The sequence below is a fragment of the Arvicanthis niloticus genome, chromosome 13 (genome assembly GCF_011762505.2).
Source record: "Arvicanthis niloticus isolate mArvNil1 chromosome 13, mArvNil1.pat.X, whole genome shotgun sequence".
Taxonomy (NCBI): Eukaryota; Metazoa; Chordata; class Mammalia; order Rodentia; family Muridae; genus Arvicanthis; species Arvicanthis niloticus.
Genome location: NC_047670.1, coordinates 58,189,500 through 58,206,960, shown reverse-complemented (window position 1 = coordinate 58,206,960; position 17,461 = coordinate 58,189,500). Strand labels below are relative to the sequence as shown.

Sequence of the window (17,461 nt, the reverse complement as noted above, 5' to 3'; positions counted from 1 at the left end):
GTGAAGGAGGCATTTGGCAAGGGCTTTTCATGTCTTTCTGCAGTTGACTGTCTTTATGTTTAACCTAATATTACTTCTTGGGCAGAGATGTAAACACATGTTGCTGTCCTTGGGCATTGGACAATGGCAAGAACATTTCAGATGCTTTGGAATTTTTTTGTATTTCAGTTATTTGTAGAGGCCAGTGGTCTGTGTATAGAGGGACTGGTCAAGAGGGTTGAATTCTACTTTGCCAGAATACAGTAAACTGTAAGGGTTTTGTGATCTAAGCAAGTCTGAGCATAAAGCCAATCCATGGAAGACACTGGGTGTGGTGGCCTTGCAGATTCAGGAAGTTGAAAAGGAGCCAGGCAGGGATTGTTGTTTCTGAGGGGAAGGGGATTCCACAAAGCCCAACTGAGATGCTGTTGTCAGGGGGAAGAGGAACTGGTCCTAGGGATGGAACTGCATTTGGCAATGTCATAGAGCACCCTGCAGAATGGGAGACAGAACAGACTAGGCCAGGGTTTGTGTTGAGACTCAGGTGAGTGCACTAGAATTTCAGGCCAGAAACAGCACATCATCCTTAGGAATGCCACAAATGTGGACAGACTGCATTCCTGAATTTACTGTCAGTTCATACATAGAAACCTCCCGGAGCTCTGCCCCATGTGGGTGGGTGAATTCAGGGCAGAGGAATGTCATTGCCTGGAGCCAGGAGCCCTGCTTTGCTGTCAGCAGGACAAAGTAGATTCTTAGCCACCAACTCGATGTGCCTCCTATGTACTTTTTTTGTTGCATGTAAACACAGGCTATTTGCAGTGTTTCTCATTGGATTTCTTAGTTACAAGTTACTACATCTGTTACTATATGCTCATGCCAGATAAAACAAAAGATAAACACGGAGGTGGGAATGATAATAAATAATAAGCCTCAGACTTAATTCAGGTCAAGCCAGACTGACTGCTTGGTGTAGCAGAGTTGTGGGTGTCTGTCTCTAGGTTCTCACAGCATACCCGCCTTAGAGAGGAAGCTTCAGTGGGCATCACTTTGAAACTTAGTGGTTCCACTTCCCTTGAGTTTACACGTCTGTCTCAGTTTAAGATCTCAAGAACAAAGATCTATTTCATATGTTCATGTAAACAACCCTAATTAAATTCAGTGAGAAATGAATGAATGAACGAGTGAATGAATGGAGACTTGAAAGTAATCTGTCTTCTGATCTTCACACAAGAGGGTGGATGTTCTCAAAATGAGAGAGGAAAGGAAGGCCTGAGACTTAGAGGGCTGCAAGCAGACCAGACTGTCAGATTGGCCTGAAAGCCATGGGGGTGGGGAGTGGAGAGCTGGGTTAGGGGGAGCTGGGGTTAGGGGTGTCTCAACACCCACTGATTTTGGTTCTGCATTTGCTAAACAGGTTTCTTCTTGTGTCTGTCTTGTGACATGTCTGTCATCTGTCTTTTGTTTAGAAATGTCTTGTTTAACTTAAAATTCACCTAAAAGAAGAGAGATGGATATGCAAGTTGTATTTATTTATTTTATCTTTCAGGTGTCTAAGGCCTTGTGGATAGATCCAGAGGCTTGTATGAGCCAGGCAATTGTGCTTACTACTGAGCTGTATCTGTAGTTCTGGTTAGCTAAATTTGGAAGCATATCAGTGAGTCCATGGGGGCCAGCTTCCCAGCTTGAGAAGGAAACCATTGTGTATACTTCAGGGAAGCTGCTGCTTACTGCTAGGAATAAATGTGGCCTCGAGCCTTCATCATTCTTGATTTTCTTTTTTCCCTTCAAACAATACTATATATTTAAGTATTTATCTGTATTACTATATCTAATGTTTCTATATGCTTTATAAAGCAGGACTCATGCTTGTCTTTTGCATGCATTTGTATTCATGCTCTCTGTCGAAATAGAGCTAATAGTAGGTGCGTGTGCCTCCACTATGCACTGTGGCTTACGAGAGCCAATAAAGCAGTTCTAGCCTGAAGTGGGCAGGTGGCCGTTTCCTTACTGGTTTTGTTCCACGCAGATCTTCAGCTGATTAGACGAGGCCCATCTGCACCGGAGAGGGCAATCGAAAACTAGCTGATTAAAATGTTGATTTCAGGGGGCTGGAGATATGGTTCATTCGTTAAAAGAGCACTGGCTGCTCTTCTGAGGACCCTGGTTTAATTCCCAGCATCCACATGGCAGCTCACAATTCCATTGAGGATCTGACACCCTCACACAGACATGTACATGCAAGCAAAACACCAATGCACATAAAATTTAAAAAAATAATTATTAAAAAATTTTTATTAAAAGAATGTGCATTTCATCTCTTATAGAAGTATTCGAATATTTGGTCAAATATCTGGGTATCTGCTGGTGAAGTCAAGTTGACAAAAGTTCCCCATGTCATGCACAGACCACGGTTTATTCTGTCAGCAGATACTAGGTTGCTTCAGTGGGCCAGACCATGATGAGCACTGTGGCTGTGTGCTGGCTTTCTTTATGCAAATCTATCAGTGCATGGGTAGATCCTGTGTTTCTCATAGATGTTACTCCCAGGCAGAGGTGAGTGTGGTGTGTGCTCAGCATGTAAGGGATGTGGGGGAGTAGAGCTTAGCTGCAGTACTCGTAAATGGGAGTGCTCACTCTGGGGCTACATCCTAGGCCCAGGGTCAGTCTTTTTAAAGGTCAGCTGGGTCTGCAAAGGAGATCTGCTTGCTCTATGTGGCCACTATAGGATGACAGAGGTGAAGAAGGAAGGAGAAGAAACTGCACTCTCATTGCTTAGGACCTTTCAACTTGATGATCTTCACTGGGACATAGGAGCTGTTAGCAGTTGCTGCTTCCTGCCTTCTACAGGAAGAGCTCTCTACTACGCCTGTGGAGGTGGTAGACACAGCATGGACAAAAGAACATTCAGGAAAGGCCCTCCTTCCCTGCTAGGCAGTCTGTCATTTGGAAGTAGGTAGGATGGAAATAAGAATCACATTCAATTAACAGGTCAGTTTGTCAGGCACAGTGCCAGTCATCTGTGTGTGAGTGGGGTGTGGGAGCTCATGTCTGTCATCTCAGCACGTGGGAGGATGAGGCAAGAAGATTGCTTCAAGTTTAAAGCCAACCTTGGAAACTGAAAGAAAGATGCTATAGTTAGAGATAAAGGTGTTGTTGGATCCTTGGTGGAATTTACTGTCTGTCATTCATTGGCTAGAGCCATTAGTGGGTGGGAGTGATGTTTTTATTGCTGTGATAAAACACCATGATCAAGGAAATCAACCTAGAAAAGAGTTTGTTTTGGTTTCTGTTCCAGAGAGTCAGAGTCCACAGTGGCAGGGTGGAGGCAGTGGGTGGGCATGGGTGCTGAGAGCTCATGTCTTGAACTACAGATACAAAGCAGACCAGGCAAATGAAATGGCATGAATCTGTAAGTCCCAAAGCATACTTTGACATACTTCCTTCAAGGCCACATCTTCTAGACCTTTCCAAATTGTGCCACCAACTGGGGACCAAATGTTCAAAGGTCAGGGCCTATGGGGGACATATCTCATTCAGACTAGTACAGTGGGCAGATAGAGGACAGCCAGAAGCAAGTAGGTACTGATTTGGAGTAATGAAGGTTTGGTCCCCAGCTGGTGGTACTGCTGGGGGCGGGGATTCTGGATGTAGAGCCTAGTAGGAAGAAATATGTCACAAAGGACATGTCCTTGGGGCCTACATCTTCCCTGTCCCCCCCCCCCTTTTTTTTTTTTTCGAGACAGGGTTTCTCTGTGTAGCCCTGGCTGTCCTAGAACTCACTCAGTAGACCAGGCTGGCCTCGAACTCAGAAATCCGCCTGCCTCTGCCTCCCAAGTGCTGGGATTAAAGGCGTGCACCACCACTGCCCGGCCTCCCTGTTCCCTTCTTGACACACACACAAAAACACAAAACAAACAATCATGATACCCTGCCTTTCCACAGGCCCAGAAACAGCCAAGAAGCTGAATCATTCAGAATTATGATCTGAAAGTCTTTTCTTCCTGACATCTCTCAGAAAAATGTAGTGTCCACGATGAAAAGCTAGCTAATACACAGCACCAGGCAGTTTTCTCTTCTCAGGACCTGGGAAGTAGGAGAGGCTGGTCCTGGTGATAGCTGAAGAAACAGGTTCATTGGTGAATCTGCTGGGACCCACAGCTAGTAATGCTGTTCTCCTTGAGTTCCAGGGCAGTGGTCAGCAATTCTACTAAAGGTGTTTACCTCTGTCATTTTAAAATCCAAGTCATAATAAAGTTAGTTCTCACGTGCTTTTCACCACATCAAAGTCCAGGTGCATGTTACTAGTTCTGTAATTTATACTGTTACATGTGTAGGAAGATGTTTGTGAGGAACCCATCTGAGGCCACTTAATTAGAAGCATGATTGAATTCCTAACCAGCTTGAAGTGGCTGGTAGGCTTCGTGGTTCTGAGCCTGGTCTCTAGTCAGAAAGACCAGAGGTGAAGTTGTGCTTGAGTGCCTCTGTATCTCCTGTGTGGGGCCATGGCTATAGTGCCGTGGCTGCAGTGTGGGGCCCAGTTCATAGTTATTGTCACAGTTCGTCTTCCCCTAGTTTAAAACTGGGCGGAGGCTCACTCTCTTAGAGGCAGGTGGATTGATTGTCTGTGAGTTCAACATGGGAAGTTCTAGAACAGGGAGGGTTACATAGTGGACCTTGTCTGAGTTTTTTAAAAAGAAAAAAAAAAAACCCCTAAAACAGGTTTGTTTGTTTGTTTGTTGGCTCGTTGGCTCTGTGTAATAGAGCCCTGGCTGTCTTGGACTCAATTATGCAGACTAGGCTGGCCTTGATCTCACAGATCTGCCTGCCTCTGCCTCCAAAGTGCTGGGATTAAAGGCGTGAGCCACCACCACTCAGCTCTCAAACCAGCTTTGTGTAAACTAGATGGCATATGATAGTTTAGGTACCAGCTCTCTTTCTGTTTTCAGCTTAGTGTTAGTGAGATGACTCTTCTGAGACTGGCAGGAATGAAGAGTGCTGCTTAGGCATGGAGCAGAGCACTGTGGACCAGCTGGGGATGCAGGGAGCCTGGAGCCCTGACAGCTCCTGCAGGCTTGACCCCATGCTTTGGAAGCTCCCCACCGTCATCCTCATTAATTACTAGTCACTAATTGTAATTGTTGATTACTAAAACAACTAATTGTAGTTGTTGATGTACTTGTTGTAGTTTGTATGGTTATGAGCTTTCAGAGGGACCTCCTTCATTTCAAGGTCCTTCCTTTGGTATTTAATAGACTGTTTTCCTTTAGGGGCTAGAGACACTATGACCATGGTCAGCACTGACCACTCTATTGTATGAGTATGCCAGTCTAATTATTTGTTCTGTTCATCCAGTAAAGACTTACTTATTCATGAAAATCTCCTTCTCACACCCACCTTTTCCCACATGGAGTTCCTTCATGCTTTTGGAATTACCATCATCCAGTGCTGTGGCCATATGTAAGTCAAGTGCTGGTCTAGGATGCCTGTGCTTTGAGTTTAGTTGAGGGTTTTAACCTTGCCCTGGCTTCCTTGTCTGTGTCCTCATGGAGACTCTTCAGTCCAGCTGACACCCTCTTTCTTTCTCAAGTTCCTTATATATTTCTCAAGTGTCATTGGGCACTGTGGATATTAGGAAAGCCTATGGGTGGACATTAGCCTGTGGGCTCTGAAGTGCAGTGGTCCTAGCCTCTCTGCACAGTAACAAGGTTGATCTTTGACTTGACCTCCATGTTGTCTGTCCAGTTAGAGGACTCAGAAAGGAAGCCCACTATTTCTCCTTTCTAAAACCAATAAATGCACATTGTAAAATAGAAACACAAGTGTTCAGAGAAAGTCACCTTAGCACCTTGTCTTAGTCAGGGTTTTACTGCTGTGAACAGACACCATGACTAAGACAACTCTTATTATAAGGACAACATTTAATTGGGACTGGCTTACAGGTTCAGAGGTTCAGTTCATTATCATCTAGGTGGGAACATGGCAGCATCCAGGCAGGCATGGTGCAGGAGAAGCTTGAGAGTTCTGCATCTTCGTCTGAAGGCTGCTAGCAGAATACTGACTTCCAGGCAGCTAGGATGAGGGTCTTGTAGCCCACACTCATAGTGACACACCTACTTCAACAAGTCCACACCCTCTCCAACAGGGCCACTCCTTCTAATAGTACCATTCCCTGGGCTGAGCATAGACAAACCATAACGCACTTCAGCAAACATTTTCTCTGTCTTTTTGGTACTGATAAGTTATTCTCTGTGGCAAAATAAGCCAATTAAAAAATTAAAAATTCAATAAAATTTAAAAATTAAAATCTAGATTAAAGTATATTAAAGGCAGGCTTATTGGGAAGCAGCTCTTGGGTGGGTTTACTGGTCCCAAGGAAGGAGGCCAGGGAAGTTGCCGTTGGGAGGGAAACAGAGGGAGGGGGAAGAAAAAGAAAGAAAGGGAGAGAAGAGATGGGGGAGGGAGAGGGAGAGAGACCAAAATGTCTAGATTATGTAGGAAAGAGCTTCTGGGGGAGGGAAAGCTCAGCCCCTGGGCTAGAAAGGTCAGGGTAGAGGATAGGGTATGCTACATAGGGACTGAGGGATGCTGGGAGAACTTAGAGGCCAGGCATGGTCCACTTTGGTATGTAGAATATGCACCTCAGCCTCTTGTCTGAAACCCAACAGTCACAAATGCAGACACATGTCAGCAGTTACAAGTTATTTCATGTTATTAATATGTATGTGTACACCATACAGCTTGTGTAGAAGTCAGAGGACAACTAGCAGGAGTGGCTTCTCACCTATCATGTGGATCCTGGGAATCGAACTCAGGTCAGCAGGCTTGGCAACAAGTGCTTTTACTTGCTGAACCTACACTCCAGCCAAAATTAGGAAGACCTTTTGACGGTGAAATATTGGGAGGTAACAGGCTTTCATGTTTTATTTTGTTTTTAATGTCCTTAGTGGGTGAAATAAAGGTGTGGCTATTTTTCTTGCCTTCAATAAAAGGCACTTTGTAATTAAGTCAGGAGCTCCTGCCTCCCTTGGAGGTGACTGCTGAAGGTGGTTCAGTTCAGGAGCTCACTTTTCTAGGGAGTTAGTTGTTCACCTTGGTCTAGCTTGGTTCCCGATTAGATTCCTAGACACAGTGCTTGTCAAACTGTGTGGTCCTCTGGGTATTTGTCCACCTGTCCTACCAGACTTGAAGGTCCAAAAGCTATGGGTAGCCAACTCTGCAGGAAATCTCCAAACTTGTCCATCAAAACTCTTCCCTCTTTACAGTAGGTGGGTGTTATAGTAATTGTATAAGTTACTTTTCTCAGTGCTGAAACAAAATGTCTAACAAAGGCAACTTAAGAAGGAATCATGTGCACAGGGCAGAAAGCAAGAGACAACTAGTCACACTGCACACCCAGTCAGGAGACGGAGAGTTGAACACTAGCCCTCAGCTCATTTTATCTTTTTTTTCAGTCCAGAACTGCAGCCCACGGAATGGTGTTGGGGCAGCACCTCATGGTGCTGTATGGTAGAGCAGAGTGGAGCATAAGACACTTGGTAGCTGGGATTCAAGAGACAAAGATCATGGTCCCACAGTTCCCTTTGAGGACATGCTCCTCCCTTCTACAAGTCCTTAGTAGTGACACAGTGAGGACTCTTGAACACTGATCTTAAAGAGACACTTGACAGCCACACTGTAGCGGATGGTGAAATTAAATATAAGTAAATGTGTGAAAATCATACCAATGAAGCATTCCCACAACATGACCTACTTTTACTCCTAAAAATGTTCCCAAACGCACTGAACTTTGCTAGGCATTTGTTCTTTGAACTTCAGATTTCCTTCCTGGATTGTGTTTCATCTTCAGTATATCACCCAGAAAGTGTATAAACTATTCCCAGGTCATAGGGAGTGTGACATCTTAGCCTGAGAACCTGAATTTGATCCCACAACACTTGGGAAAAGCCTGGATGTGTGGCACATGCTTGTAATCTTGTTGCTGATGAGGTGGATCCAGGCAGGCCTCTGGGGTGTACTGACCATCTAGTCTAGTCTACTAGGCAAACTCTAAGCCGATGAGAGATGCAGTCTTAAAAAAAAATGTAGATGTCAGATATGGCAGCGCACATCTTTAGTCCTGGCTCTCAGTAGGTGGATTTTTGTGAGTTCGAGGCCAGCCTGATCTGCATAGAGAGATCCTAACCAGCCAGAGTGCCATAGTGAGAGACCTTGTCACAAAAAAATAGATGGCAGGGCTGGAGAGATGGCTCAGCAGTTAAGAGCACTGACTGCTCTTCCAGAAGTCCCGAGTTCAATTCCCAGCACCCGCATAGTGGCTCACAACCATCTATTAGGACATCTAATACCCTCTTCTGATGTGACTGAAGACAGCTACAGTATATTCACATATATAATATAAACAAATTTTTTTCCCAGTTTTTTTTTTTTTTTTTTGAGACAGGGTTTCTCTGTATAGCCCCGGCTGTCCTGCAACTCACTCTGTAGATCAGGCTGGCCTCAAACTCAGAAATCGAACTCAGAAATCCACCTGCCTCTGCCTCCCAAGTGCTGGTATTAAAGGCATGTGCCACCACTACCCGGCTATAAATAAATCATAAAAAAAAAAAAAAAAAAAAAAGATGGCACCTGACTGCCTCAAACATACATGCACACATACATGGATTTGAACAGATGTGCATGTACACACACAACCCAAGTATCAATTCTCTTGATGGCGGTGGGGGTTTTATACGCTTTATAGTGAGGGGAAAAACCATTCTATCACATTGCTGCTTTAGTTGGGCTTTCAGCTTTAATTAGCTTGCTGTTGCTGCTTCCTTTTTCTATTTTTTTTTTCTTCTCTCTCCTCCATGATTGGACAACTGCCAGAAGAGCAAAGAAGCTTATGTAAGAGATTTTACCTTTTTTTTTTTTTTTTTAAACTTTGCCAAAGATAGTTCAGCTTTGTGCTGGTGCATTTTCTGATAGAAAATTTGGCATAGATGTGGAGAAATAGAGCCAGATGACTCATTTACATCTTGGTTCCTAAAAAAATAGGCAAGACTAACATTAGGATTGAAATTAGCTACTACCCTCCTCTCTCCAAATGATCTACCACCACCTGACTTTACTTAATAGTAAGTATGTTTCTGAAATTGAATATTTACTTGGTATTTGAAGATGAGCACAAATCATAAATTAGCACACTTTGTTGCCTGCCTCACAGCCATCGAACCTGAGTTCTGCCACTGCAGCGGAGAGAAGCTGAGTGATGCTGGCTGGAAGGAATCATTGGCAGAGTCAGTGACCTTAAAGTTTGAGTCTCAATAAAATATACTTAGGCTAAAATGGTAGGGAATTTAGTCCTTGACTCTGGTACCGTGCGGTGCAGTTGACTGTCAGTGTTGTCTGTAGTACGCTGCAGAAGTGTGAGTGGCTGAGAAAGTCTGTTCCTGGAGTTTTGTTTCCCCTCGGATGGCATGCAGGAACCCAAGAAGAGCCTTCTGCTTTTGCAGACTTACACTATTAGTATTCCATTCTCCGTTCTTTGCAAAAAGGCAGATACCAGTGTTAGGGAGGAGGACCCCAAGTTCATGTCCAGCTTGGGCTATGCGGCTGGGTTATGTTTCAACAATAGAAACTACGCTTTAAAACCACAGATGAGTGTTTGCTGCTCTGTCAAGCCAGGGAAAGGCACAGGGAACTTGGAGGCTAGGGAGATGTTTTGTCAGTGCCACTCAGTTGTATGCAAATCAGCATCTCATACAGGGTGAGACGGAAGGAGGGGAAGCAGATAGGGAGGAGAGACAAGGGTCCCAGTTCTCAACTTTCCTAATGCTGTGGTTCTCATGCTGTGGTGATCCCCAACCTTAAAATTATTTTCATTGCTACTTCATTTTACTGCTGTTATAAACCATAATGTAAATATAGTTTGGAGATTTGTCCAAGGGGTTATGACCCACAGGTTGAGAACCACTGTTATAGGACAACTGTATCCTAGTAGCTTCTGCTGGGGCAGCTGGCTTGATCTTGCAGATGTGGAGGTTGGATTGCTAATGAAAGTCCCTGTAGTCAGAGGGCTCTTGCAGGACCCTCCACCAGCCCATCTGAGCCCTCTGGCTTTGTGTTTCTCAGTTCAGGGACCCACATATATGGAAAGCCTGGCGAGGCTGGGCTGTCAAGTACCCTTGCCTCCCCTTCCCTTCTGCCACTGAGAGCAAGTGAGAACTTCTGTTGATGGGGTCTTTCCTGATTTTTCTGTTAAGAGATTTCCAGCACAAGGTTTAAGAAAGAGAGCTCCAACTGGTTTGTACAAGGTGAGACTAGCTGACTTTTGAGTAACATGCCCAAGTAAACAGTGACATCAGGGACCCTGATAAATGACTGAATATTCGTGTGTATTATTTTTCCTCAAAGTGTATTGTTTTGTCAGTAATATAAGTTAACTTTTCTCTTTTCTTCCTCTTGGTTCATATTTTAAGGTACAAACTGTCCTAAAGTGACCCTTTTTCTGCCACTGCCACTTAAACATAGCATCCCAGCTGGCTGTGTGGAAGGGGTAGGACTTCTGGAAGGGAAGCAGGGGAAGACAGTTTCCTGATTGGAACTCAGGTAGCTGGGCTTATGCAACAAGCACCTTTACCTGTTGAGCCATTTTGCATGCAATTTTAAACAATCTTTGTTGGCAAATAATATGTGTACGAAAAATGTCCAGACATGAATGTGCATGGGTTTTCACATATGCAGTATATATGTAATTAGTTCAAGAATCAGAAAACAGGCTTGGCTGTGGATCTGCAGTGTAGTGACACAGTTCTGGATGAGGTCTTAGGTTCTGTCTCAAGTACTAAAGGAAAAGCCCAAACAGAACCAGAAACTCTGAAGCTCCCTGCTCCTCCTGCTCCAGTCTACTTCCTGTCCTCATCCCAGCAGTTGGGTAGGGTTCTCCCCGTGCTCTGTCTAGGGGACTCATGACTATGTGTTTGTTTTTGTTTGTTTGTTTGTTTGTTTGTTTGTTTTTAAAGACAGGGTTTCTCTGTATAGCCCTGGCTGTCCTGGAACTCACTGTAGACCAGGCTGGCCTCGAACTCAGAAATCTGCCTGCCTCTGCCTCCCAAGTGCTGGGACTAAAGGCATGCGCCACCACTGCCCAGCACGGATATGTGTTCTTGTGCATACACTATACCCAGAATTTTAGCATCGTTTTTCCTTTTCCTTTCAGTTCTTTGATATAGAAGAAGTGGGGTGGCTTTTTCTTTTTAATCTTGAATATTTGTGAGCCCTCCTTAGCAGGCAGTTGCTCCATCCCTGTCCCTGTCCTGTCTTCTGTATCAAGTTCCCCCTTGTCTTCCATTAACAAGCTGCTCTGCTCTGCATTGGAGAGTGCAGCATGAGAGTAGAGTTGGGTGGTAGGGACACCAAGATTAGCCCACCCTCAGAGGCAAGCCTGGGGAACATTGGCCACTTGACAGATCTGCCCCTGAGACCTCAAGCATGCCCTTTTCTGTCCTAACTAAAAAGATCCTAAAGACAAGGCCAAATCTGTCACGTAAGTTGGTGAGCACACACTGATTTGGTAGGAGCAGAAGATTTGTTACCAGACCTTTCTTTGTTTTCCATTGGAATACTGAGATTCCTGGGTCACTTTTGAAACGAAAACTGTTCTGTGATGGCCCAGGCATGCAGGAGCCAGCAGCAGTCAGAACCTGGAGCTTGTACTGTGAATGCGGCAGTGCAGTGTACTGAGTGACCTTATCTCAGCAGCCAACAGGAAATGATGAAATGTGCTGGGAGAATTCGGCTGGGAGAGGGAGGTCAGACCAACAGCAGGGTCGGAAGGAGGCAGGTACTCAGCAGATCTGCAAAGTTAGGCTGCTGCAGCCAGCGTTTGACATAGAACCGTGAGTGTACTTTAAGGTAGACCTGTCTGAAAGTAGAATTTCTGCACTTTCTTTTTTCTGGTTTGCGTGATTGCCAGCAGTCTTACCTTGTAAGTAAGAGTAGCTAGTTTGAGAGGTTCTTGACGGAAGTGTTCAGCCAAGTTCCACATTAACCAGCATGGAATGTTTTGTCCTGTATGCCCTGAGAAAATGACTGCAAGTGCTTGATTCTCCTGTGCTAGATTTTGGCCTGAACAAAGAAATGAATACTTGTGCTTTATAATCTTTGACACTGGCTTGAAACATGTACACATGGTTCCTTTCCCAGTGGCTGACTTTGAACTGCTTCAGCATGGTTTCCTCCGGATTGCATACCTCTAGAGGAATGTTTCTAACTGCCTAGCTAACTGAGTTACCTGAGTTAGCCATTTGTTACCAGAGGGCTGATATTTCCTTACTTTCAGATGGTGTGTTTGTTATTTATGCTGTTTTCTTTCTTAAAGGCCAGAGCTAATCTATAGACACAGAGAGAACAGCCAGCAAATGAGCTTTTCCCGTTTACTGTACTTTGTGGTAGGGGGTGGGGGAGTCACTCCCTGAATTTGCATTCTGCTCGCTTGTGGCCTGAGTCAGCTCTTTCTTCATTTCTCTTCTCAGACCCTGTGCCCTGTCCCCAGCGCCAGAAACTTTATGTCTTTACTGGGTATCAAACATTCTGTTTTAAAAGCTGAACAACCTCATATATATTTTAAATTGTTTCTTATCTCAAAAGTCATATTCTGGAATTGAAAAATTACCACTCCCCCCTCCCTTATTTTTGTAGTACTGTATGTGTAACTGAAAGCTTAAAAAGGAAAAAACATACCCACTCCCCACCTCTCGCTTAAGTGACCATCCCTTCATGACTTACTCTTACTGGGTTACTATTGCCATGAACATTGAACCAGGCAGCAGGACTTGTGATGCTGTGCTGGTGTGGGCTGGGCCACCACTTAGACACGCTTTCTTGGTGGAGCATCACTACTATGAGCTGCATATATATCTGACACTTTTGGGTCATGGGAAACTTCCACGGTATGTAATGCGTGACTCCGAGACCTTAATCAGGCCCACCAGTTTTAGTTTTGCTCTTGTAGCTATGAATGGCTCTTCCATCAAACGTTCTGTCTGGATCATCGAGAATTCAACTGAATATTCTTTAAATGCTGCATTTGTAAAAATAACAAAGAGGTTTCAATAACTTCAAGCCAAAGCATGCCTTGCAGGTGAGAGCTCCACCAGTCAGAATAAGCCTTCTTTGTTGATCCGTCTTTTTATTTGACCCTCCACCCACATGCTAAGGTATTTCGTGGCTTAGTTTTAAAGGTAGGAACTTGGCATTTCGAGTTAGAGCACTCTTGGAGTGGCTCCATTTTGATAAAGGAATCAAGGCTGAGAAGGGCAGTGACTCGTTCAAGGTCGCATGGCTCGTTAGCTGAGTCTGGAAGCCAAGACGACTGCTTTCTAGGTCATTGCTTTTGCGTGGTAGGCATGCTTTCCCAACATTATACCTTGGATGGTCTCCTTTTCTCTCAGATCATGCTCTCTTGCTGAACTACAACCCTGGCCCAAGAGTTCATTTTCTTCTTCTTTTTTTTTTTCTTCTAAACATTCAGCATTTATTAAATAACAATTTTTGCTGAATACTATGTGGCATAGATGCATAATGAATAAAGTAGATTAATATAGAGTATAATGTATAATGAGGTCATTGTCAGTACAAAGGGCGCTGACAGTCCTGCCTCTGAGACATACTTTTTCTGAAAAATAAAGAGGTCTCTATTCTGTGGTTTTTTTCCTGCCTCTCTCCTAAATTAGGTCCCAGCCGAGTGAGCCCCATTCTGTGTCGTCTGTAGAGGAAACTGCCAGACCTATTATGATCACATCTAGTTCAAGAAATGGACAAGTACTTCGTTCTTCTTTGAAAGAGGAAACATACAGGAAAACCCTGGACACAAGCTTCTTTTTCTTAGTATTTGTGTGTTTCAGTTCCTGCATGGGAATACTGACAGCTTTTAAGTCTTGAGACAGGTTTTGCAACATGAGAGACTTTTTAAAAATTATAGTATAAATAAAGAAATGGTTTAATTAGTGAAATAGAATTTATTCACAGCTTTTCAGAATCTTTAAACTTAAGTCTCTTGGAGTAGACCAGTACTTAGCATGTGCAGCTCTGGGCTCAGTCTCTAGCATCCAGCCTTTACAAAGTTCTCTGCTAAAATCTGAATTTGAGTCCTCCTGAAACTCAGATACAAACAGAGACTGGCTGAGAACACTGGATGACTGTCCATCCACCTTGGTTTGGCTCCTTGCCGCTGTCCAAAGCCTACTCAGTACCCTAGGGAAAGTTTATAGATAGCATGTGTTTTTTTTCTAAAATAATTAGAGTATACTCCTTAAAAATTTATGAAACAGGCAGGGTGTGATACACACCTTTAATCCCAGCACTCAGGAGGCAGAGGCAGAGGTAGAGGCAAGTGGATCTATGAGGTCCAGGCCAGCCTGGTCTAATACTGAGTTCCAGAACAGCCAGAGCTCCACAGTGAGGCTTGTAGAAACTGAGACCATGCCTGCTCCATGATATGGTTCTGAGGAAGGCTTTTACTGTAGATAGGAGAGAGAAAACAGCCAGAGGCAAATGAAAGAGTCCAGAGCAGAGAGAGGAAGAAGCAGACTGGGTTGTCTGTGAGAGATGGGAAAATAGCAGGGGAGAGAATTGGGAAAACAGTGAGAGAAGCAGGAAAGTGGGGGGGGGAGGGGGGGGAGCTTGAGAGGGCCCACGGGGTGGGGCATAGCAGGATAGCAGGGTTATAAGGAGAATGAGCAGTTGGGAGAGAGGGAGGAGGTGAGAAGGGCTAGGACTGACTTTGAAATGTGCAGCAGGTACCTGTGATGCCAGCATATGCTTTGATATGCTAAGAGTTCCACAGGTCGCCATGTGTCTCTTTTACCAGAAGTAAGGCAAGTAACTTCTTTTGGTAGAGGGAAACCAGCTTCACAAGTTCCTGAGGAATGCTGGCTTTTGTCTAACTTCCAGAAATCTTCCTGTAGTCCAGGTTGGGCTCATTTCAACCTAGATAGTTGGGCTGCTTTAGAGTTTGGGGAATTGGAGTTTTCTTTGGGCCTGACAAGACCATGATTAAATAATAAATAACATTTCTAAAATACATATACTCCAGGAAAATGGATGTTTTTATAAATATCTTATTTGTGCTTAAAATTGAATTTATGCTTAAAATTGAATTTAATAAGAGTATACCTGCTATATATAGTCTCTAAAGCCAAGAATGAAGTGAGCTCCCTGAGTGATGTGCTCATGCTGCAGGGCAGAGCTGTGGCTCCCCTGCCACTGTAGTGGGCACCTTTGGTTAGTATTCCTGAAAGGCTTGTTACTTCTGACTGTGAGCCTAAGGCAAGAGGCTGTAGGCCAGGAACAGCTTCTCAGTGCAGCCCTGCCCCACCTGAGTGACGTTTGTCTCTCAATGTTTCAGACTCACGCTTATTTTCATTGTGGATTTTTTCAATTTATTATCTGTCTACATCATCTATCTAGGCCAGTGTTTTATCTGTATGATGACTATCTGTGCACCACATGCATGCCTGATATCCTCAGAGGCCAGAGGAAGGCATGGGATCCCCTGGTACTAGAGTTAGAGATGACTGTGAGGGAGCTGCCGCGTGAGTGCTAAGAATTGAACCTAGGTCCTCTGCAAAAGCAGCCAGTGCTCTTAATGTTTGAAAACATTTCTCCAGCCCCTCTTGGAGTTCTAGTATGCGTTTTGTATAGAATATTTCATCTGGCTTCCTTTTCTTGACAATGTAATTGATCATCTTGCTTGAGTTAGCTAGTACTATTTAACACACATCTTCCCTCTCTCCTTCCCTCCCTCCATCTCTCCTCACTGTCTGCTTCTGATACTGTGTCTGTGTCCCTCCCTCCCTCTTCCAGTTTCCAGTGTGTTGGGAACACCATCTGTAAACTGGCCCAGTGCTCTTGTTTGGGTTGGGTTGCTGTGGGCTCCAGCTGGTACATGCAGAGGAGCAAAGTGAGTTCTTGAGAAAGTGGCATCATGGTTGAATGCAGGTAATGCCTATACAGCACTCAATCACAAACCAATTTTCCTGCTTTGTGTACCTTGTTGAGTTTCAAAGGCATGTGCCTGGAGAAGTATTTGAACAGTTCCTTTCTGGATACAACTTCTGAAAGGTGTGGCATTGCCATGATTTTGTGTCATTTTCTAGCATTCTTGTGGAGGTGGGCTTTGAATACATATATATTTTTGGAGGGTGTGGTGAAAGGAGGGATTCATGGTAGGTAGATGGGACATAAGTCACTTGTGGTGACTTGAGGACTCAGACTGGTGTCTGTCCCATGTACATTGTTATTTGTAAATAACAACCCTCTCCCCACCAAGTCAGCCCTACTGTGCTGTACAACTTTTGTTGTCATACAGGTTCCTTCCTGGGATGCTCATCCCTCCAACCTGTGGCCTTCCAGTGGTGTCCTATCTTGAGCACCCTGTCTGTGTCCCTTTTGCACAGCCTTTTCTTCATTGGAGAGATTGTCCACTGTGTTAGAGGAAGTCCTTTCTGTGATTCTAAGTCCTGTGAGAACAGAGCACCTCAGTGCTGGGGACCTGACAGAAGACACCCCACCCCACCCTACCCCACCCCAAGCAGAAAGCTGCTGGTTCCACACAGCCTCCAGAGCAGATTGGATTCCATTTTTCAGATGAACATTATTTCACATCTCAGAAATATTTTGCCTGGTGTGAACAGACCAGCAAAAGGTATGGTCTTGTGAGGAATCAAATCACAGATTTCAGAGTCCTTGCCTGGTTATGTGCTGTGGCATTATTGCTCTCTTGCTGTTTCTGATTTTCTGCTCAGTGACTGTCACCTCTGAGACAGGGCTGCAGTTCCTAGAGGCATCTGCTTTGTCAGACGTTTCTATGGGGAAGGACCTCTGAAACTGCTGCCTGTGCATAGGAAAAGCATCCATTCCTCCTCTGTGGACATAGGACCACAGAGGCCCTTTGTGTGACAGGAAGTCCTGCTTCTAGGGGGGCAGTCTCAGAGTAGAGGGCTGAAAGGATCTGGAGGGGCTGACCTGGGACTCTTTGATTCATGTATTGTTGTTAACAATGCCCTGTGTCCATGCCTGGGAACCTGCTTCAGCAGCATCCGCTTCAGTCAGACAGAACTCTCTCCTCATCCCCTTGGTGAATGCCCCCATTTTCTGTCCTTCTGAACAAAGGACAACCTCCTGACCTGTTCTATAATTTTTTCCAACTTTGGCCAGAAGAGTCCTTCTGACTCATCTGGATCTATGTGACTTTTCTGGGAGTTGAAGTGCACCTTTTGAATGGAAGCTGAGCAGGCAGCACCCCTGACTGGGAGTCTCCAGGGCAGTGTTTGACATGGCTTGACAGTGGGCTGTGGCAGTGCCTCGCAGACGGGAGTGGAGTGCAGCCATAGGTGACATACAGGGACTATCTGAAACAGCAGTACCTCAGTTGCCATCTCAGATCTCTGTTGCTTTGTGTCATGCCTCTCTGTGTATCTGCAGCCATCTGTCACTT

General features: G+C 44.6%; 1 protein-coding gene across 4 annotated transcripts in view; it reads left to right on the top strand.

The window, feature by feature from the left end:
* The window catches only part of Pacsin2 (protein kinase C and casein kinase substrate in neurons 2), a 91,972-nt gene that overhangs the window by 23,260 nt on the left and 51,251 nt on the right, over positions 1 to 17,461 (top strand). Inside the window, exon 1 of one of the 4 annotated variants that reach the window (XM_076911739.1) lies at positions 11,740 to 11,861. The exons of the other annotated variants lie outside the window; for them this stretch is intronic. The gene's annotated coding sequence lies outside the window, so the exon portion shown is untranslated. Of the gene's footprint in view, positions 1 to 11,739; positions 11,862 to 17,461 lie in introns of those variants that run through there. 4 annotated transcript variants of the gene reach the window in all.